The sequence below is a fragment of the Myodes glareolus genome, chromosome 25 (genome assembly GCF_982192425.1).
Source record: "Myodes glareolus chromosome 25, mMyoGla1.1, whole genome shotgun sequence".
NCBI classification, from domain to species: Eukaryota; Metazoa; Chordata; class Mammalia; order Rodentia; family Cricetidae; genus Myodes; species Myodes glareolus.
The window spans coordinates 5,222,562-5,246,122 of NC_142050.1; the positions used below are offsets into that span (position 1 = coordinate 5,222,562).

The 23,561-nt window shown below is 43.2% G+C and overlaps 1 long non-coding RNA gene across 4 annotated transcripts; it reads left to right on the forward strand.

Moving 5' to 3' along the window:
- The first annotated feature begins 2,864 nt into the window (after positions 1-2,864).
- On the forward strand, positions 2,865-22,728 carry LOC125402392 (uncharacterized). 4 transcript variants are annotated; one of them, XR_014999838.1, is made up of 5 exons: positions 2,865-3,109; positions 16,707-16,892; positions 19,461-19,668; positions 20,056-20,250; positions 21,974-22,728. It is a non-coding gene; the product is annotated as an uncharacterized LOC125402392 (long non-coding RNA). The 4 variants fall into 4 exon arrangements; XR_014999837.2 differs by having other exon boundaries at positions 2,870-3,109; positions 20,075-20,250; XR_014999840.2 differs by having other exon boundaries at positions 2,870-3,109; positions 19,461-19,617.
- Positions 22,729-23,561: the final 833 nt, after the last annotated feature.

Below are 23,561 nucleotides of genomic sequence, written 5' to 3' on the forward strand. Positions count from 1 at the left end.
GGTGCACGCACATGCTACAGAATACATGTGGAGGTCAAAGGACAATTTGTGGGGTTCAGATGGCTCTACTGTGCAGATTCTGGGGATCTAATTCAGGTCATCAGGATTGGGCGTCAGAGGCTTTAATCCTCTGAACTATTTTGTGAGTTCTAATCTCTATTTCTCCTAAGAAATTATTTCAGTCAGGCGGTGATGGCACATGCCTTTAATTCCAGCACTTGGGAGGCAGAAGCAGGCAGAAGGAGGCCAGCCTGGTCTACAGAGCGAGTTCTAGGACAGCAAGGACTGTTACACAGAGAATCCCTGTCTTTAAAAAACATAAAAGAAAAGAAATTATTTTGTCTTCAGAAAGTTAATGGAGTATGGATATATATTCTATCGGCTCTAAATGACAGTTTAGGATTTGATGAAATGTTGCTGTAACACGGCCTGGGACCCGATGGGTTAATGAAGCTCTGCTCAAAGGTCCCAGAGAAGGCAGGGCTCAGAAATGCGGGAGGTGGCAGATACCCATTACCGCACGCACGGTGTTGCCCTCCCTGATTTGAGTGAAGGAAAATTAGAACCAATATTCGGGCAAGGAAGGTTAAAGAAGGGTGTGGGATCTTCTGGGCCTGACCACAAAGCCTTGATGTAGGAGGTTTTGTCTTCAGTTTTCGAAACAGAATTCATAATACCAAATAATCATATGAAAATTCCAAACAAAAATCCAGAACCTCTTGGGCCTCTCATTCAACAGGGAAGGACTTTGATGAGCAGAGGAGGAGGCTGTGCCAGCCAGTGTCAGGGGAGATCAGAAACGGTACTCTTTCCTCTGCAGCCTTAAACAGTAGACCCAAAGCTGCACGTATGGAGGTCACGGGCCCACACTTGTGTCTTTGTATGCAAACGCTTAATTCTTTTGTCATGAAATTGTCTTGCTTACAACAACCTAAATGGACTTGGAAAACAGCACACTTTGTGAAACAGACCGGATACAAAGGGGAAATGCTGTGTGAGTGTAAAGGGAAAGGGAATGGAAGATAGGTTGCCAGGGCCCGGCCGAGGAAGAGGGGCAGCTTACTGTTTCTATTAGACTGATGGAAAGTTTAGGGTGGGTAGTGGTAACGGCTGCACTGCATGGTGAGCATGCTCAGTGCCACTGCACTGCACTTCAGCTTCTGCTCGATGCTCTTGTATGTATATCTCATCAGAATAAGTTAAAGCAAATCTCAGTCTTCCCACAAGAAAGGAATTTAGCTTCTTAATATGTTGGGAGTCATGTGACTTCTTTAGGGGACAAGGCCTGAATAGCACAAACAAGTTCTCCTTTTTTAAAATTAATAACAGCTCAACTGAAATCTTTGTTTGATATATTAGAGAGTCTAGTCCTGAATCCCTAAGAGTTCTGAGATGTTCACAGACTTTAAATCTTTCTTCCGCATCCCTCTTCAGACTCGGCTTCTCCTGACTCTGTGGACTATGCCATGGACACCTTTTTTCTTTTCTTTTTCTTTCTTTCTTTCTTTCTTTCTTTCTTTCTTTCTTTCTTTCTTTTTTTTTTTTTTTTTGATGTTTTGAGATAGGACTTCTCTGTAGCTTTGAAGCCTGTCCTGAAACTAGCTCTTGTAGACCAGGCTGGCCTCAAACTCACAGAGATCTGCCTGCTTTTGCCTCCCCAGTACTGGAATTAAAGGCATGCGCTGCCACCAGCTAACACCCCTTTCTTGGTGGGGGGGAGGGGAGAGTCAAAAGAGTCCTGTGAAGGAAACTTTTTCATGGAGAGACACTCAGATCTTCAAATGTTCTTTCCAAAATGAAGCAAAAAGGCTGATTCCACATATGTGGAAGTTTATTAGTGTCTAAACACATTTAAGTGACGAGAACAGTTTTAATCTCTTTTTCTGCCTCTGCTACTTTTCGGAAGCAAGTTGATTTCCTTGTGCAGTCGGAGGCGGTGGCAATGCTCACGGACCCAAGTATGCTCAGGGCTTCTCTCTTGCCCTTCTAGATTTATTTTTTAAAAGGAGGAGTTTTCGAAAATCATGTCACTTTCTGGATCCATTTTGCTTGCCAACTCTTTTTTTGCAAGCAGATTTGCACCAGGTACAAATGGATCAAGAAGGTATAAATTGGTGCTGAGTAGATGGCTCAGTGGTTAAGAGCCCTTGCTGTTGTTACAGTTTTGATTCTTGGCACCAACATGGTGGTTCACAACTGTCTATAACTTCAGTTCCAGGGAATCTGGCTGCTCTTCTGATCTCTGAGGGCTCTTGCACACTCATGGTGCACCTACTCATACTAAATCACACCCACACATATGGTTCATTTTCCCTATAATCTCCTTACCAAGCCAGACTCTATCTGAGGCTCCAGCTCATCAGCCCTACCTGCAACTTAAAGGCAGAGCTGTTGAGAGCTCTTGCAATATTCTTTTCTTCCTTTTATTTTTCATGTATAGGCCTTTTGCTTGTCTGTGTACCATACATGTGCAGTGCCTGAAGGGGCCAGAAGAGGGCGTCAGATCCCCTGGAACTGGAGTTACAGATGGTTGTGAGCTGCCATGTGGGTGCTGGGGATGGAACCCCAGGGCTCTACCAGCCCAGCCGGTGCTATTAATTGCTGACCCATTTCTCCAGTCCCTCGTGCAATATTCTTAAGTCTCTTATGTTTTTGGTTGAGAGACTGTTTGAAATGAAATTTCCGTCTTTTAAGTTTAGTCACTGTGTAAATGAAAGATAGAGTACTCAGTATACTTGGGCAAGCAAACGGATTTGTAGCTGCCAGGTATGACAAGAACTTCTATTAGGATATTCTCATGCCAGGTCAGGGACCAGCAGCAGCTTCCGCCATCTCCTTCTCCTGAGCACCCAGGTAGAGCAACAGGAGCTTCAAAAGACACCTCCCTTTCTTAATTTTAGGGATAAGGCAAATAACAGTCTTTGCGCGTTATCAGAAAAGCTAATGAAGTCTCCCTCTTCGGAAGTTGGAGAGAATAGCAAACAAATCACGCTGTCACTCCCCCTGGAGCACATAGGGTGCTGTCACACTGAGCAAACATTGCTTCTCTCAGGAACACGACACTTGACGGCTTGTGCAGACAGAAGCAGCCAGGGGAAAGAATAACACGGTGAGTTTGGAACCATGTGTGACTGGAAGGACAAGCAGAATCAAGTTTTTTAAGTGTTGCAGTTTTAAGAACTGTAGGAAAACTGATGTGTGGCCACTCAGGTGCCAGTGGGGGTGTTGTTCTGAAGTGTGTGTGGGATGGATTAGCCTTCACAGTCTTTCTGGAGTCGAGGTGGAGATAGGCATTTGCGAAGGTCCAGATTCAGCACTGCCCTGGGAGACGGTGTGAAGATCTGAGGTGACTCTGAGGAGGGTGGATTGGACAGAGAAGTCTTACCAAGGCCAGGGTAGAAAGAAACAGAGCCGCAAAAACACTCTGTTTTCTTCCAACCCCTTGGAGCTGCTGCGCATGTCTGTGCACAGAGCCTAGCGCCCAGTGTCATGAGCAGCTGCCAAGATGGAGAAGAAGGGTAGAACTACCTGGCTGAAGGCCAAACCCAGGGTTTGGAAGTTGTCGCTAAGGTGGCGACAGGCTGTTGGAAGTAAACAAATCAGCTCATTTGGAGAGAGGCGTCTTATGCTCCAACAGGACAGGTACAAAACACGGAGACAAGGAACTCCATAACTCCAAGAACAAGTAGGAAAGTTACCCCCACCAGCTCAACTGCTGTCTCGCCTGTTGTGGTCACTGACAGGGGAGGGTTGTGCACCTTTCCCCTTGCCCTTAGTAACGCTGTCCTGGACTCAGGCTGGCATCCTGTTGGACAGCCACCTCTGACTCCATCTGAAGAAGCATGCAGGCCATAGTTAGCAGAACTGGGTTCTCTTGTGGTCAAGGAAGATTCAAAAGAGCTGCAGGGGTGGCCACGTCAAGTTGTGACTTGTGCAGGGGACCTTCCCTCACCAGGAACTGTGGGAGGCCTGACCCCGGTACAAGGCCACATGGAAAAAGCTGGCAAAATACCCTGCCATCGGCAGAGTACAGGAAGCGGTTTACATGGTGACCACAACGCCCATGTGTTACACAATATGATACGATGAGGGAGAAGTGGCTTTCTTTCTCTTCCAAATTAAAATAGCCTTTCCTTAACAAATTAATTTTTAAAAAAAATCTATTTTTTCCAAGTATGAAGAATGATCTAGAGAAATTGCCTGTTGGCTGATGAAGTAAACGACTTGTGAAGGTTGGGAGAAGAAAGGCTGGTTGGCATTTCTTTCCCTCAGCACTGAGGGAACACAGAGACCAGTTTCAAACTGGTCAAGAGCATGTGGCTTGTTGGTCAGGGGACAGGCCAGGGAGTCAGAAAGTCTGAGCTGAATTCACAGCTTTGGCACTGACTCATTGGGTAGCCTTGACCAGTGGCTGCACCCTCAGCGCCTGTCTCCAGAAAACAGGGCTTTAATGACAACCCCCAGAAAGGAATGTTTGAGCAGTTTCTAGGCGTATGAGGCTCGATACTTTGAGGTCTCAGGCAGGCAAAGATGATAAGAATTCCAAGATGAATTTTCTTGCGCAGGAAAGCATGGTCGAGAGCTTTTAGAAACAATTAAGGCAGAGAGCATGATAAATTCTCAGGACTGTGAGAGCCAATCTTTGATACATGGTTTAAAAACTCCCCCGTCTCTGAAGGTACCTTGTCACCTTTCAAATTTTTATACTGTTGGATCCTTTGAGTTTACTTGAAAACAATTTAAAATTAAATTCCATGGTGGTGAGTCATCTCCTGCCAGCCACTAAATATTAAGGTGAAAACCTCTTGTGACATTTAACACAATGGCTTCGCTGAGGGATTGCATTAGATATTTTAAAGACTTATAATTTGATATGTTGTCTCTTGTAAAAGCCTCAAGAAGCCAAAATGCAGATATTTTTCAACTGGAAAAGGAATGGTTTCGATTTGAGACGAGAGTATTTGTTGTTTACCAGGTCTAACCTCCTATTTGCCCTACAGGCATTGCGTGTGTGTGTGTGTGTGTGTGTGTGTGTATGTGTGTGTGTGTGTGTGTGAGTGAAGATATGGATGAAGCCATAAAAGCGATAACTGGACTGGTGAGATGGCCCAGCAGGCTACTGGCACCAAGTCTGACAATCTGAATTCAATTACCAGGACTCATATGGTGGAAGAAGAGAACTGGTGTCCTCGAAACTGTCCTTTGATCTCCCCATGATGCACACCAAAGCTTGTCCACTTCCCATATGCATTACTCCTGCATACCCATCCACTCTCACACACACACGCGCACAAACACTCCATAGATAAAATGCAATAATAAAATTAAGAACCACAGCTGACGGAACAAAAGTCAGGAATTCTGATGCTGGCAGGTCCACTTTGGTAAGAACTTTTGGCTGTGCCAATCAGCTTTTGTATCTGAAGGCGGTATCTAACTTTCTTCCCCGTCACCTATATATCTGGCTATCATTTGGCTGTATCATCTATCTACAAATCCTTCCAGTGTTTTCACGGGCAAGAGTCTGTGGGTGAGCAGGGAGGCAGGACTGGGATGTATTTCCAGCCAAGCTGTGAGGGTGAGTGACACAGTGCTGGGTTGAGGGATGTCTCTTTTAGGTTTTGATCCAGTCATTAAAAAAAAAAAAAGGCCTTCAAAGTTTGTGTGAAAGCCACTCTGCAGAGTTTTCTGTGATGTGCCCTTGCTCTGTGCCCAAACACACTCTAGACACCCAGTCAACTCAAACACTCCATTCCTTAGTCTTTCTTCTTACTTAAACTTTACTATATGTTATCATAGATCTTTTCTTCATATAAGTAGTTTCATTTGAAGAAAACAAAACCTGCTAAAAATAGTTTCTATACTTCAGAGTTACTTTTTCCTGAGTAGAAACAGCTTTTAAAACTCTGGGGAAAAATGCATGCTTATTGTAAAAAATTATATAACATTTAAAGGATAAGGAACGCTTCATTGGTGATCCTAGCTACCAAGTATGTATATATGTATATATACATATACATATATACATATATATAATTATCTTTAACATTTTGTCATGTTTCTATGGAAGTTCCTTTTATCTGTACATTTTCTTAAACATCATATCAAACATTGTATTTTGAAAAGGGGCACATTCATTTAAAAACAAGTTCCTAGTTTCTGTAGATCTATCTATCTATCTATCTATCTATCTATCTATCTATCTATCTCCTGAAACATATGTATTGTGAGCATACACACACATATACACACACCATACTATTTACATAGATTTCTTTAACTTTCAGTTGTTAAGCTTTATTCCACAGTCATGAAAGCAGGGCTTTTCTTCTTGTTGACGGACATTAAATTTTCTGGGTCCTCATTTTTATAAATAGCACCATTTCAAATATCTCTGTATATGAAAATAATCCAAAAAATTGAACACCTTAGTCTAATTGTATATATACTAACGTTTTTAATATTGGTATAATCAGTATTAGGCAAAACAAAGCTACTGAGTGTTGCGGGATTCCCCTGTGTATGCTGTGAATATCATTGGTTAGTGAAGGAACTGCTTTGGACCTATAAAAGAGCTATAGGGGAACAGAGCTAGGTGGGGAAAACTAAATAGAATGCTGGGAGAAAGGAGGCGGAGTCAGAGAGAAGTCGTGTAGCCCTGCCTGAGCCAGATGGAACTTTAGCTGGTAAGCCACAGTCATGTGGCGATACACAGATTAATAGAAATGGGTTAAATTAATATGTAAGAGTTAGCCAATAAGAAGCTAGAGCTAATGAACCAAGCAGTGATTTAATTAATACAGTTTCTGTGTTGATTATTTTGAAGCTAAGCGGCTGGGAACCGACAAGTGGCCCCTTCCTTACGACAACTGAGAGGTTTTGGCTTCTTCCAGAAAACAAAGTAGTATACCTCTTGTGTTTGTTCATGGGCTTCAGACTGCTTGTTCTTTGTTAATGAGGCCCCAGACTGAGTAATCTGAAAGGAATACTAACCAACCAAAGAAAAATGGATCCCTAAATGGAGTGGTGGCTAAGGTCCATGACTATTTCATTAATTCCCTAATTTTATTTATTTATCTATTTAATTATATTTTTCAACTTTTATTTATCTTTTGGAGACAGGATCATGCTATGTATCCCAGACTGGCTTGAAATTCATTATATAGACAGGCTGGCCTTGAAATTTCAATCCTCATGCATCAGTTTTTTGGAAAAATATAAACCTGTTACTCAACTTCACTGAGAACCATTCTTTTCTTCCTTTCATTTTATGTTTTCAGAACATTCACATAACACTTGTTTTTAAATAATAATGAGACACAGACAAAAATAGAACAAAATTGTTATAGTAGTAAAATGGCTAACCCGGAAGCAATTAGACAGAGCCTAGTCTAATTTTAATTTGCTGTGGGCCCAAGAAAGACTTGTCCCTGAAGAGTGAAATTAAGTTGTTCAAGACTAGCGCTTTGATTTTACTCAACCAGTTATGGAAGAAGTCCTATTATTTTTGTTTCGAGAAAAATTGAATTGATCTGTTGCACTGCACAGTGCTGGCCTGTCACTCACGGTGACAGCACAGAGAAGGGCCCTTTGATCTCCAGAAAGCTGCAGCAGCAGACAGGACTCACTATGAGAGCATTCCTAACCCAGGCTCTGGGGCAGACAGTGTAGCCCATAAGAAAAACTAAGCTTGGGACTGGCAGGAGCAGAACCTTCACCAAGTCGTTCTTCCCATGACAGAAAGAATGGAGAGACGAGAACAAGGGTTTCTCATTTCTGAAAACCTGTGGTCATTTCCTCACGATTCCGCATCCTTTCAGAAACTGGAAACACAAAACAAGAGAATATAATTCAGCTTGACTGTGTGATTCTTTTTAATAAAGGGGTATGCACAGGTATTAATAGCCACCTACAAACACTCAAATCACCCATCATTTTCTATGAAAGAAAGAGAGGAGACAAGATAGAGCCCACGAAGCTGCCTCGTGACTGCATCTGTTCTATCGCTGTGACCTATGTCGTGGGCCCCCCTCGACAAAAATGCCCCTTCCAGAGTGGAGGCATGGGAATTTAGAAATATAGTAAAGAATACAAAAATACAAACGAAAATAATAAAATGCAGAAACATACAGGATAGTATCGCGAGGGAATTTCAGTGTGTACTGAAAATTCGTCCGTGTTTAATTTCCATCAACTTAATATATTCCTAATTTCAAAAGGTAGGAGTAGAACAAGAGGACTGCATTAACATACACATTGAAAGTCATGGGGTACATTTATTGCTCATGCCCTTGACACAGGCCTAGACCAAACACTCCCTGGACGGAATCCCAAGTTATTTCCATAAAGGAAACTGGAACTTAGTTGGATCCTTAGACTTCTGTTTTAGGTAGGAACCAACTACTTCCCTGTTTCAGTAGGTCTGGCAACTAGCCACGCCTGTTGACAACAGCCTTGAGAAAGCAGAACTCTGGTTTACAACTAGGTGGGACCTTTGAGTTAGAAGCACAAAAACCTTGAAAGAACTCAAAACAAGTCCCAAACTTCCTGACCTTTGGCCTCTTTGGGCCTCCGCAGACCTATTACATGCTTAGTGAAAAGCTGAACAGACCAGGGCTCACTATTCTAAGGACTATCTGGATAATTGTTGCTTCCCGTCTCTACTCTATCTTTCCCCACCCTCTCTCCACACTAGGACACAGGTTTCCATAGAGCTTAAATTACTGTCTGTGTTGCTGGAGAAAGACAACACTATCCCATTGAGCTACATTCTTGGCTCCTGGTAATTTTTTTCAGACTAATATATTTCAACTACCAAGATATGGCTAAGAAAGAATGTATAAACTCAATTTACCTAGAATGAAAAAGAATTTGAGGCATGGTCTTATAGTCAAGTCTAGTCTTGAACTTGTGAGTTTCCAGCTTCATTTCCCAAGTACTGAGATTGGAGATGTGTGCCACCATGCCCAGCCTGTAAGGTAGACTTCTCTTGCAGTTTAAATTTGTTTACTTTAAAATGAATATGCGAAGTATTAGCCACTCATTACAACATTTTCCAACAAAGTGTGGCTGGTGTATTGTCTCCCCATGCTGCTGCCCCAGTGTCACATCTCTCTTTTTTTCTCGTTCCTCAAGTCTTTGACAAGCATCTGCTGAGGATGGTTTGACATGAAGAGAATGAAAAGTTCTCAAACATTTGCAAACCTGGAATCTGAGGTTGGAGTTAGGCATGGCTTAATTTGAATGTCAGGGCACACTGAGGTGACCTCTGTCATGTTTACATAATCTGTTAATGGTAAGTACACGTGGAACAGATTTTTATTCCCCCCAATTTCCTTAATCTGTATAGAAAGGCATCTTATCTTTCTAAAATTATTTTCTCTTCCTCATGTTATGTGTGGTTTACTCAATTTTAAAGACCAGATTATACATTTTATACATTCATTCATTCATCAACAATGGGAAGTTTTTGGTGTGTGTTTTTGTGTGTACATGACATGTATGTATATGTTTATAACATGCGTGCATGTACATGTGTGTGAGTATAAATGTCTGTGGACAACAGAACAGAGGACAATATTTAGCACTGGTTACCACCTTCCAGCAGTCTCGAGGCAGGGTCTCCTTTCGTTGTTGTTGTCTGCTGCTGCCCATGCAGGACCAGTTGACCTGTGAACTTTGGGGATTCACCTGTCTCCGACTCCCATCTCTGCCTAGGAGTACCAGATCTAGGGCCGTGCAGTGCCACGCCCCACCTTCCATGGATCTGGGCTTTCACACTCACGTTGTCATGCTTTTGTGCAGGCACTGTATTCGCTGAGCCATCTCCCCACCCCAGGAAGGGAAATTTTGAAATTGTATATTAATATAAAATAATCATGCCTAGGGAAATTCAAGCTTTCTTTGTTCTCTAGCCAGATGGTCAGACCCGATCATTTACATGGATAGAAAACGCAGCTGCTGACTCTGCTGGCTGGTTGAGGGCCACACATTCTTTTTTTAAATTGATTTTTATTGAACTCTACATTTTTCTCTGCTCCCCTCCCTGCCTCTCCCCTCCCCCCTTCAACCCTCCCTCAAGGTCCCCATGCTCCCAATTTACTCAGGGGATTTTGTCTTTTTTAACTTCCCATGTAGATTAGATGTCCTCCAATTACCCATTTGGAAATCACTAGAAGATGTTGGTATTAGAATCATACTTTGCTTTTTGTTGTTGTTGTTTGTTTGTTTTGACACAGAGTTTGGCACATCCCCCGGACTGGACAGTAACCCCCAGTCCTCTGGCTTCAGTCTTTTAAGGGTTGGGATTACAGGTATACACAACTATTTCTGCCAGTTCTAAGGATTCTAGGATTTGAGTTTACATGGGAGAAGAAACCCAGTTTGAAGTTAAAATACAGCCTGGTTCTTTTACACAGAGAGCCAAATGTCCTATTTACTTCTCAGCAGAGAACAGAGAACCTCAGAAAATATAAGAATCAACAGGAAGCTGATAAAGACTAGGAAACAGGTGCCAGCCTACGCCCAGTTTTAGAAGCCCCACCAATGACTTGTGGATGTAGGGTCTCACTTCGTATCCCCAACACCCTGAGCTCAAAAAAAAAAAGGAACGGATGTACTGTGACAAGGTGAGAAGGGGTTCAGTAATCCTGTTCCTAACAATGGAAGTCAGCTCACAGATTGGAGTGGTTTCGGTGTGTGGGGAGTAAACTTTAAAACGTTTTAAAGAGAGTAATCCCTCAAAGTCCTCTTTCAGCTCATTGGTCCACTGTCAGCCATTACTTGGAAAGCAGCCAATGAACTCCATATTTGTCCAGCAGACGGCGCTGTTGTACTCTAGCCTTGCCCGTCTGGTTAGGCCATCCTTCCTCACAGTGGTTCATCCTAGGTTTTCATAAGGACTACAGACATTTGGGAAATACTTTTTTTTAAAAATTAGGTGCAAAAAATATCTATTGGGCTCACCTTTCTTTTCAAAGTAGTATAGTAAAACTGAAAACAAAATCAGCATTAACATTTTCCCTGTTCTAGAATCAAAACAACCCCTGGAGAGGATCCTGACAGCTGTGGCTAAATGAAGCATCCAGTGCGTATGTGTGTGTGTGTGTGTGTGTGTGTGTGTGTGTGTGTGTGTGTGTGTGTCAAATGGTGGTCAAGTATCTCTGACATCTAACCACTATCCTGCTTTGGTCACAAACTTGGTGGGAGGCCTGGGCCGAACAGGGAGGAACACTAGAGCTTTGTGGAGCAAGCTGTAGGGGCTGCTGCTGGATGGCTGAGGCACAGCTGTCCCCAGATGCCCACTACCAAAGACTCTACAGGGTCTGAGGCAGATGCCACCCTGGCCTGGGGTCAGGGAAAGGAATGTAGACTTTGGCTGACTGAAGAGAGGAAGTCTGGGCACCTAGGGAAGGCCATTGCCAGGCAGCAGCATGGGAAGTGCCAGTCTGACAGCAGCCTGGGAGGTCTTAGAACATTTATAATGTCAAGAGCATCCAGAAACTACAGAGACACAGAGGGCAAGGACCACCTGGTGGAAGTCTTATTTTCAGTTGAGAGTGGTGGTGATCAAGTTGGATTAGGGATGGGAATGCATCAGCGTGAGCCTAGAATTTTCCATATCCCAGTTCTGATAGACTTTAGAACGTCACGCTTTTTACTGGGTCTTTTTCATTACCATGAGAAACAGGACATTTTCCCTGTCCTGCCTCTCACTGGGTTGCTGTGACAGCCACACACGGAAAGTTTGTCAGTTCTAAAATTCCAAAAAGGTGTGAAGTTTTGGACTAGCTAGACACTGTGTCCCTTTCCTCTTGTCAAAATGCTTCCACGCTGTAGCACAGAACTCAGAAATTTTACATGTAGTAAATACTAAAAACCAAACCCAAACAAAAAATAATCTCAGACAAATCAACAACAAAACCAATGACAAATGCAAGTCATCACTGAACAAACATCTCAGCAGAATGGCTGCTGCTGCAGTGAATGGCGATGCCTGTGCATTTGTTGCCTTCTTCTCTTCCTATAGACAGGATAAAGCTCTTCCTATAGACAGAATAAAGATCTTCCTGTAGACAGATAAATCTCTTCCTATAGACAGGATAGAGCTCTTCCTATAGACGGGATAGAGCTCTTCCTATAGATGGATAAAGTTCTTCCTATAGACGGGATAGAGCTCTTCCTATAGACAGGATAAAGCTCTTCCTATAGACAGGATAGAGCCCTTCCTATAGACAGGATAGAGCCCTTCCTGTAGACAGGATAGAGCTCTTCCTATAGACAGGATAGAGCTCTTCCTATAGACAGGATAGAGCCCTTCCTATAGACAGGATAGAGCCCTTCCTATAGACAGGATAGAGCTCTTCCTATAGACAGGATAGAGCTCTTCCTATAGACAGGATAGAGCCCTTCCTATAGACAGGATAGAGCTCTTCCTACAGACAGGATAGAGCTCTTCCTATAGACAGGATAGAGCTCTTCCTATAGACAGGATAGAGCCCTTCCTATAGACAGGATAGAGCTCTTCCTATAGACGGGATAGAGCTCTTCCTATAGATGGATAAAGTTCTTCCTATAGACAGGATAGAGCCCTTCCTATAGACAGGATAGAGCTCTTCCTATAGACAGGATAGAGCCCTTCCTATAGACAGGATAGAGCTCTTCCTATAGACAGGATAGAGCCCTTCCTATAGACAGGATAGAGCTCTTCCTATAGACAGGATAGAGCCCTTCCTATAGACAGGATAGAGCCCTTCCTATAGACAGGATAGAGCCCTTCCTATAGACAGGATAGAGCCCTTCCTATAGACAGGATAGAGCTCTTCCTATAGACAGGATAAAGATCTTCACTCAAAAACCTCCAACTCTTAGCTGCTCCATTGCTGTTGCTTTCAACTTGATTAATACAATCAGATGCAACCTATAAAAGTCTGGTTTGTGACCTCAGGAGTTTGAGTAAGCAAGCCTCCACCAGGTTATAATTAGACAAGAGATAGAACAAGATAAAAATAAAGTGTTTGTAATAACCGAGAGTACCGAGATGATGTGCTGCATGCTACACTGATTTCTACATAAACAGGAGAGAAAGGAGTTAAAAAAAATAGCTGCAATGTGAAGTAAGACTTTGAGGAATAAAAGGGAACTCCCCTGACCAACCGAAATCTCCTCAGAATAGAACAATTAAACTGCAGGCAAGTGGTTGGCCAAAGTCTGAAATCCTTCAGAACTCACATAAGTGAGCCACCTTTAACCTTTGCTATAACCCAACACGCACAAACAGACAGTCAAGTCAACCTAGGAATCTCTGTTTGTAGATATTTTTAGACTGTGCCCTCTAACAACAGGAATGCAGAATTTGAAAAGTGGTTGATGAAACGAATCCAAAGGACAGCGTCAGATAGTCTGAGTCCATGAACTGAGGCTGTGTGTTAGAATGCGGCTGTGAGGCTCGGTCTGGCCTCCCCTCCCCCACAGGGCCAGCTGCAGCTCTTCTCTCCAGTGGCTCTGTTTGGCTGATCTGTTTTATACTTCATACAAAAGAAACAGCCACTAAAGTTGGGGTATGGGGAATTCCGAAGTGAAAACTATAGGTGTCATTAAATCAATAAAGAGACAAACCGCATTACCAAATTTAACTCGAGTTCCAAATGTCTAGGGCCATGACAAGAGTTAGTTAAGTTACATAAGGACTCAGTAGCATGATGAAATATTTTTGCAGTCATTTAAATGGACAGAAAATGTTTACCACACCGAGAGAGAGAGAGAGAGAGAGAGAGAGAGAGAACTAAAATTCAAAGGGTGATTGGACACTGTCTAAAAGCCAGTGTGGAAACAAATGCAGAAAGGAAATGGGGGTTATGGTTACGTCTTCTTGATGAGTTTTACTCTCAATACTGTTTTAAATTGGGTTTTAAATAATTACATTACTTTTTAAAATATTTTGCTTTCTGAGACAGGGTTTCTCTGTGTAGCCCTGGCTATCCTGGACCTCTCTCTGCAAATCTGGCTCAAACTCAGAGATCCTCCTGCCTTTGAGTGTGGGGATGAAAGGTGTGCACCACCACTGCCTGGCTCATGTTGCTTCCCCCGCTAGTTAAAAATATCAATGCTCAGTCAGGTAGTGGTAGAGCATGTCTTTAATCTCAGCACTTGCGAAGCAGAGGAATGAGGATCCCTGTGAGTTTGAAGCCTGCCTTGTCTATAGAGTAAGCTTCAGGATAGCCAGGGCTGTACAGAGAAACTGTCTCAGTAAGCCAAAATAAATAAGTAAATAAAATAAAAAAATATTTGTTCAGGCTGCCATTTTGAGTTCAGATAAAAGGAAAAATATAAGTAAATACTTCCAAACCTCTTCAATATTTGATTTCAGTTCAAGTTGGTTTTGTTTATTTTATGTTTCTTACCACCCCCTCCCTTCTTTTATCTTCTTGAAGCTGTTGAAATTCTCACCTCATGCTGTTCGGTGCTTCTCTCTGGAGGAAGTCCCAGTCTCTGCCACTGCTCCTCCTAAGTGCACTATCGCTCACACTGCACACATATTTAATGTACTTCCCTTAAATGAATGCTGTAATGAGATTTTAAAAGACGCAGAAAGAAGCAGTAGGACAAAATAGCCTAGAATATCCCTTCAGTTAACGTTTGGCTGCAGAATGTCCTGCAGTCAGTGCTGAGCTGTATAAAAAAGGAAGGCTGGGGAGGAGGGGATGGAGCGATGAGAGTCCTCAGGCGACTGATGACACACAGACCTCAGCCAGGACCCCTCAGCTCCCTCTGCGCTGTAGCCTTGTTAGCACTACAAATATACACTGAGACTCCCAGAAGCTCAGCCAGAGAAATGAGAGCTCGGTTTGAACCCTAATCTCTTGGTTCATATCTAGGGCTTTTCTTTTAATTCTAACTTGTCTCAGTGAATTTAATTTAATTTAATTGGTTTATCTTGCAAAAAGTTTATTATTATTTATTTTTTGACAGGATCTTATTATGCAATTCAGGCTTGCTTGGAACTTGTGATTCTCCTGCCTCAGCCTCTTGAGGGCTGTGATTTTAGGCGTATACCAGTGTGACTGAAGTCTGTCTTCTTCTTCTTCTTCTTCTTCTTCTTCTTCTTCTTCTTCTTCTTCTTTTATTTAGCAAAAGACTGTGTGTGTGAGTGTTCTTTTAGATTTAACGATGTAGTATAAAATGTTCACATTTTATAACAAATTGATATGAGAGAAAAGGAATAAAAACAAAAACAAAGCAGAAAATCAAAATTAGAAAGTCAGAGTAGAAAAGGTGATGCCATCCTGTTGGGGTCCAGCCTCAATGGGGTTCACACGTTTTAGGGTAAGGGCATGTGGATTAAAAACACCAGACAGACAGAACAGAGATACAAAGGAAATGGACAGGGACACAGAATAGAACCAAACTGGGAAGACAATCCAGTGAATACTGAATTTGCCCCTGTTTATTTTCCATATGCTTATATACCCTAGTCCAAAAATGGGGGAGAAGGCAAAGATTGTTTTAACATGATACAAAGAAAAACAGGGCAATTACTTCTTCAATACCTGAAGCATCAAGCAATTATACCCTGAGTTAAGTTCTATTTGTTCAGGCAGGACATGCAGCGACCACCGCGTCCACCAAGTATCCTGTAGGCAGCTTCTCTTTGGGTCAAACCTTCTGTCACATCCATGAAGGAGCAGGAATAGGCCTGAACTCTCTGGTCTTTATAGCCAAGGTGGGACGGACCCACTTCTGTGGGCTCCCACGCCATCCTTCTGCAGGAGATGGGAACTAACACAGAGACCAAAGGCTGGACAACTGCAGAGACTGTGAGACCTTGGAGCACTCAGTCCTAGATGGGCGTCTCCATCAAACCCCTCCCCGAGGACTCTGATGACCCTGCAGAACAGACAGAATGATTGGCAGAGCCAGAGCAGATGGAGGACACCAAGGAAACAGTGTCTTCCAGACACAGAAGGACCGACACACTTGAAGGCCCAGAGACTGTGACAGAGGCACAGGGCCTGCACATCCAAATCAGATGGGGTCCTAGTGCTGAGAAGGGAAGAGGACATGACTCCCATCCCTAACCTAGAACCTATTCCCAACAGTCAACTGCTCGCAAAGGAAAAATTAGTTTTCTCCAACAGAGTCTCATGGGGTGTACAAACCACTCTGAAGGGCAGGCTCTGTGTCCAGCAGTTGATGACCAACACAAAAAGAACTCTGGTATTTTTGGAGACTTTTTGCTTTTTGTCTCATATTACATTGCTTGGACATTATTATTTTTTAAATCTTTCTATCTTTTTGGCTTCATTTTTTCTTTTTCTATATTTAATTGAAAATAATTTTTCCCATCATATATTCTGATTTGGTTCCTTTCTCTCATCTCCTCCAAGAGCATCCCGATCCATTTAACTCCACGACTTCTTTTGGTCTCATTTTAGAAAGCAAACAAGTGAATAAAAGAAAAACAACCAAACCAGAATAAAACTAAACAAACAGAAAAAGAAAAAGCATGAGAAACACATATACACACTTGCACACACACACACACACCATATAAACACAAACATGAAAATCACAAGGATTCCAGCGAAACGATTTTGCATGTAATGATCAGTTTACGTGTTGGCAAATACAATGACCTCACCCACACACAGCACACCAGTCCCAACTGGACTGCCGTAACTCTAGGTGTGATCTTTTCGTTCCACCAGGTATCAAAGGATTCCAGGCTGACAGATTTATGGGCTTTCTTAAGCAGAAGAGCTGTGCTTCCAAGGGGGCCAGACATGTTCCTTCTCTTTTGATGACGGCCTGGTGGAGCCATAGTGATTGACACATCACTCAGAGAGGTCCCGTGCTCTGGACGAGTCTGAAAACAGGAGAGACCGCAAATAAAAGTAAGTTTAGTAAAAGCCAGGAACCAAAGCATCAGTTTCTTTTCAATCTAGGTAGTTTATTCTGGGTAATGAAGGTCAAACGAGCGTTATCTCAGAGGTCTGGGAGGGATACCCGGGTCCTTTACTGAGGAGCCAGGTAAGTCTGGGCAGGTGACATTGCACTGCTGGTTTTAACCAATTTAGAGGTGAAAATGAGGAAACAGAATTTTATAGTCTGATGCTCGCTCTGATTCTCCTCTCTCTGGTGAAGGTGTTTTGACTGGAATGTTGATTCGAAGACTCAGGACATCTGGTAACTTGAGTGGGTCAAGGCTGGAAATACCTTCTCCCCCAAGTAACAACTCGCTTTTCCTTATCCGTGACCATCCTCGCCAGGGATATTGTTGAAAGAACTGAAGATTTATGAACTTTTCAGAGTGGCAGGCTCAAGAAATACTTAAGGGAATGTTAGAGCTCTGGAGAAACAATGAAAGGGTACAGGTGAAAAAGGACCCTGGAGAGAAGGGCAGGTAGGGATTCTCTCGGGAGACGAATGGAAACCGGAGGTTGGTTTCTCCCTTCCTTCTTTCCTTCCTTTTTTTTTTTTTTTTTTTTTTTTGAGTCAGGGTTTCTCTGTGCAACAATCCCAGCTTCCTTGAAACTCACTCTAGACCAGACTGACCTTGAACTCAGAATTCCACCTGCCTCTCTGCCAGCCAAGTGCTGGAATTAAAGGTGTGTGCCACCGCAGCTGGTCTGAAGATTTCTCACTTAATATACCATCCAAACGCTTACTTAGTTCAGGACTGAAGTTTAGATGTATCTAAACTTTGGTTATTTAACCAAAGTATTTAAACTTTGGTTACAGCTTGTGTCTTCAAAGGCCTTTTAAGTTCATAGGTGATATAAAAAAACATATGTACGAGAATACAATGTAGGAAATAGATATTTTACTAGAAATTGAGGGAGAAGTTAAAGAATCCCTTTGACCACAAAGGTAAAGGTAAAGAAATAACTATTTCTAAGGACCAGAAATGTCAGGAAATAGGCCTGGGCTCCGTGGGTAAGGGCTAAGTGCTTGCTTTGCAGGCTCACACTGAGTTTCATCCTCAGAACCCACAGAAAAGCGCTAGGTTGGTGGTGTGCTCTTGCAATGCCGCAACTGAGGAGAAAGAAACTGGGGAGTCCCTGGGGTTCCAGGACCATGAGAGGTCATCTCAAAGGAGGTGGTGACGTTCCTGGGGCTGGGATGACACCTGAGGATTTCTCTGACCTTCACATGTGTACCCTCACACCATAAACATGCACACATGTTTAAAAACATGTCAGGAAGGAGCATGTGAACTGAAAGTGGTACCGAAGTTTAAGAAACAGGCACGCTGAAGGCAGTGGCAGCTTCCTCTGTGACCAGATAGAGATGCTAACTCTGTCTAGGCGCCCAGCCCAGGATGTAAAGTGTAAGGACCCTGTGATCTTTGGGACCTCTCAGAGCCATCTGGCATCCTTCAGTCCTGACCTGCTCGATGCATGAAAGTAGACGTCTTGTTTTGTTGTTTCTGGAGATCATCTGGCTGTTTTGTCACGTGATCAAACAGTGTATGACAGATATTCAAGTCACGGTTTTAATGACATAATGGAGTGATGAGGAGTTTAGAGTTACAGGTCAGATTTTAACTGACTCCGGAAATACATCTGAAGGAAAGGTGTGTTTCCCAAGGTGGAGTTGGCAGACAGGAGAAGGTCACAGCGAGACTCGGGATTTGTGGTCGGGCCCACACTGAGCTTCTGAGCTCACTACTATGAAGATCTGATGTATCACTCACCGCTCTGAGCATCAGCCTCCTTAGCTCTAAGATGGCATCTACTTTCTCTAAGCTCTGGGCTTGCTCTGCTTTCCCAGATTCTTACAGGGACCAAATGAAGTGATGGCTTATTAAGTTAGTGCTTTGCTCTTCTCTAATAGCAGAGACGTCCTGTGCATCTTTAGCCCTTCAACCTCCAGCCTCTAACATTGTCTATAGTAGGCACTTGATAGACTGTGTTACACCGCACAGTGCTTGCCTGTTATGCACAAGGCCCTGAGTTGGGTCCCATCTCTGTGTAAATCGGTGTAGCAGCACATGCCTATAATGCTGACATGTTTGGATGGAGGCAGGAGGATCAGAAGTTCAAGATCATCTTTGGTTACATAGCTAATTTCAGGGCAGCCTGGACGACATGAAACATTGTTTCAAATTGTATAGCTCTTTAAGCAAGCCATTCTCTGCATTGCTTGAGCATCTTTAATGGAAGTTGGATTGTCCCAGAGGGCATTTATTCCTTTGGCCCATCATACCCTATCAAGCTGCACTTCTCTGATGAAGAACAGTGTTGTCTTCCTCAGCTGCAACCATTGATGGTTCCTTTATATCACGTGGCTTTCCTTTGGCCCCATTCATTACTATCTACACAATGTCATCTGTCGTATGGAGGGCTTTGCCACTCCAGATCATAGGGTCTGTTCTGTGTTAGTTAACAGCTACCCACAGTGGGCAGCTTAGCACACTGCTCGGCAGGAAATCACATTGGAAATGATTTGTTTTATTTTAGTCTTGTCATCCTGGGCAGCTCTGCATTGCTTTATCTGAGCCTGAGAAACGGTTCTGAACGTGAGTGGTCAGAATCAAGTCGTGTTCTCGCCCGTCATCACACTTGGCACGTTGGCTTTCCGGACATACCCAGTGGACACTGTGCAGACATTCTCCAGGTAATCTCAGGAAGACTGGAGACTTTAGAAGGCCACTCTTTATATTTAGGGGTAAGTGGCAAGAGCAGGAAATGCTTACTTCTGTTTGGGTTGTGTTTTCTTAGCTTGGAGGAGAATTATAACTTAATGGGATTGATTAATGACCCCCACAGGAGACACAGCCCTGTGGCTGGGACCGAATGGGCTGAGTGCATAGTTTGCTTTTCAATCTCCCAAGATCTTTAGCAGTTGTAAAGCATTTACTTTCCCGGTTTACTTTGGGGAATACACTCTGTAATTAAAAAATGTGCTCTGACTGGAAGCCCCAGTGCTCTCTGTGGAGGCTTCTGGAGACTGTCACATCCAAAAGAAAACGACCACGTCTCTCATGCTGCAGAGAGCATTTAAGTTTGTCTGAAGTCCCCTTCAGAAATGTTATCATTTGATTTGTTGATGCAGAAATATTCCTTCGGAATAGGGATCACGTCCGACTGGCTTGGGGAAGATGCCAACACCTTAGGAAGAAGGTGAAGTGAAAGCAGGAGTGCCCAGGGCTCCACCCTTCTCGGTCCTCGGCGTCCTGTGTCATGCAGGGTTGGGTGGGCTTCTGTGAGTCTTTCCAAAGCTCCTGGCCAGATAAAGTGCAAGTCCCTGGTGAGTAGGAACTAGAACTCACCACTAGTTGATCTCTTCTTGAGAGTGATTCAATATATTAGATGTAGTTGTTCATGAGTCTTTTACTCATTCACAGATACATTAATGCAACAAGCCATTGACTGTGTTTTTCAGAAAAAAAACAAGTGTGAGCTAAAACAAACTCCGGCCCTCATAGATTATTCTTTCTGGTAGCAGAGAAAGTCACCCAAGAGTAATCAAATGAGAAGACAGAACTCTGTGTGGTTGCTTCACCTGCAGGGGTGCTGGGTGGAACCTAGTTCTTCACAACAGAGGGGGACAGGGACTCTGCTTTGGATGAGGCAGCCGGAGAAGTCATGCTGGAGAACAACTGAGGAGGCCTGACTGCAGAAAGGAAGGGAGAGAGTGAACGGATCAACCTGGGAAAAGCAGTTCAGACAGATGGACAATACAAAGACAGAAGAAGTATGGGGACTGTGACAGAGAAATTGTTCTCTGTGGTTTAGCGGTTCTGTTGAAATACCAGTTCTGCGCCTTGATTAGCTTTCATTGTCAATTTGACACAACATAGAGTCACCTGGGAACAAGGAACTGTTTATTGAGGAAGTGTCTAGATCAAATTAGCACGCTGGCATGTCTGCGAGGCTTTGTCTTTATGGATGTTGGATGGAAGAGGCCCTAGCCCACTGTGGGTGGCACCATCCCTACGCAGGAGTTCCTGGCCTGTATGAAAACGCGTTAGCATAGGAGTGAGCTGGGGAGTGCACCAGTGAGCAGCGTTCCTTCACAGCTTCAGAACGACCAGAGCCCAAACCAGGCCATCACTGGCTTTCTCATTCCCAGTTTAGAACTCGCTCTTCCAGAAACTAGATCAATTCGAGGAATTCTGACCTTCAGAACTGAAGCTTTGACTCTGAAATTTCTACCAAATGTATCTACTTTACTGTGGAGAATAATCTTAGCCAGAAATCTAGGAGAAATGAGAGTTTTGGTTTTGTTTTAGTTTCAGTATGGGATTTTACTCCATTGCTCAGCCTGGCCTGGAACTCACAATCCCCCTGTCTCAGCCTTCCAAGTACTGAGGTTATAGCTATGCATCACTAAGCCCAGCTACAAATTGGGATTAAACTGACTAATTTCAGTCTAACTAGAAAGTAAAAAATAAATTAGAAAGTCATCTCTCTTTTTACTCTGTAGCAAATACTTTTGAACCACACAGTTTATTGCCCAGTGTGGTTTGCCAATTCTGGGTGTGCATGAGTCTATGCACATGTGTGCAGGTGTAGATATTTTATGTATGACAGACTGGCTATTCTGAGCATCTCTGCTAAAACCAGTGTACAATTCGGTGCAAACTCACATGCACAGGAAATAAGTGAGCTAAAGATGATCGGACTCTAAGAGCACTGAGGACCCCATTACGTAGGAAACTCAGGTTCAAAGCTCTGCGGTACATAAGGGCTCAGGGTTGATATCAGTTCTTTGGGGCAGGAACCCTAGCCAGGTTACATAGCTCTGAGACTTTGGAGAAGTTACTTCTTTCAACCCCTCATTTTTCATTGGCAAAAAGAAGGTAGTAACAAGATACAGCTCTCAGAGTGTTCTAGCAAAGGTAGGGTCTGATGCGTATTTTCACCATAAAGGTTTATTGTCATTGGCTGTGACAAGAGCTTATGATGTCTAACATACTCCCTCTCACTAACTTTATGAGACAGGAACTGTTATTATTCTTATTCTACAGGTGAGAAATCTGAGTAGACAGCGAGCAAATTGTCTGAGGACACTCAACGAGAATCAAGTCAGCTAACCACCCACCCTGATCTGCATCTGTTCCAAATCCAGACTTTCAACCATCATCAGAAGGATTTTTCTGTCCCACCTGCCAGCTCCCAAATGAGACTTATTATTAATTATAAAAGATCGGCTGATAGCTTAGGCTTATTACTAACTAGCTCTTACATCTTAAACTAACCCATTTTAACAGTCTACTTTTAGTCTCATGGCTTTATTACCTTATTCTGTTCTACCCATACTACCTTGTCTTCTTCTGGTTGGTGACTCTACACTTCTTCCCAGTGTCCTCTATGCCTGAAAATCCCCCTTAGCTATCGACCAGCTTTTTATTAAACCAAACAGAGTGACACATCTTTAAACAGTGTAATCATATTTCTTAAAACACCAGACTTGTTCCTGTCCACAGCCTTTCTCCGCCTTAACCCACCTTCTTCATTATCTCGTTATCTTTGCCTTCTTTACTCCTCTCAGTACACTTTCTCCATGGCACACTTCCCAAATCCAGCATCATAAACGACTGGGACTGCACTGGACGGTCAACACGGGACCTGGTCGCTTGCCTCCATCTAATTCAGTGTCTAAGAATTACATTAGTGATAATGCCGTTTTCACGAAATCACACGTCTGCAGTGGCCTTAAATACATCATGTCATAATTAATAATTCTTTTGTTTCCAGCTTAATAAAGCCACCTTAAGATTTACCTTGAGGGGTTTTATTCTGTTTGGCTTTGGAAAACATGGTCTTGGAAGCATTTGTTTTCAGCTCATGTGCTCACTTTAGAATGTTTTCTTCCTCAGGTCCTGAGAAAACTATATGGGGTTTAGGGCGATCACTTGCACCTCGGTGCATATTGACTCTGCTGTCTGTAGGATTTGACCTTCTTCTCCGAAGATATGGTCCAGAAAGGTGGCCCCACCATGTCTGCCTTTCCCAGTAATGGCAGTGGGATATGACCGCATTTTAAAGAGAAGGGGAAAAATTGCTTTTCCATCCAAAAGTGTAAGACTATGACTCATGCTGGAATTGGTTCAGAGTACTGGTCGAAAACTCCAGATTGGCACCCAAAGCTGGGGGATCCTGGGAAGACAAGGCAGCAGGGCGGCATTCAGAAGCCTGCACCTCGGAAGCCTAGGCTCACTGGAAAGATACAAGGGAGTAAGGCAGAGATAAGTTTTTAAAAAGCGCAGTTATGAACGGAAATAAAACAAGCAAAGATGCACCTTCCACTCTCACGGTCCTAGATAATAGGAGGAACTCCAAAGCTTCAAACGCAGCAAGTGAACGGGAAATCCAAAGAAAACCAACCTAGCCTCCTAAACAACGTGGAAATTTCCGTTTGCCCCAAAGGGCCCCAACCCCAGCCACAGAGGAAGCAAAGGGCGAAAACACAGCTCTGCCTGAAATGACCTCCTATTTTAAGAAAAATCAACAGCCCCAAAACAAGAAAAGGAAAAATAAAGTTCCACCCAGAAGGAAATTGTATGTAAACAGCCCGAAGGGAGCCGGAGGTCTGAGGGCCAGAGCACAAACGGA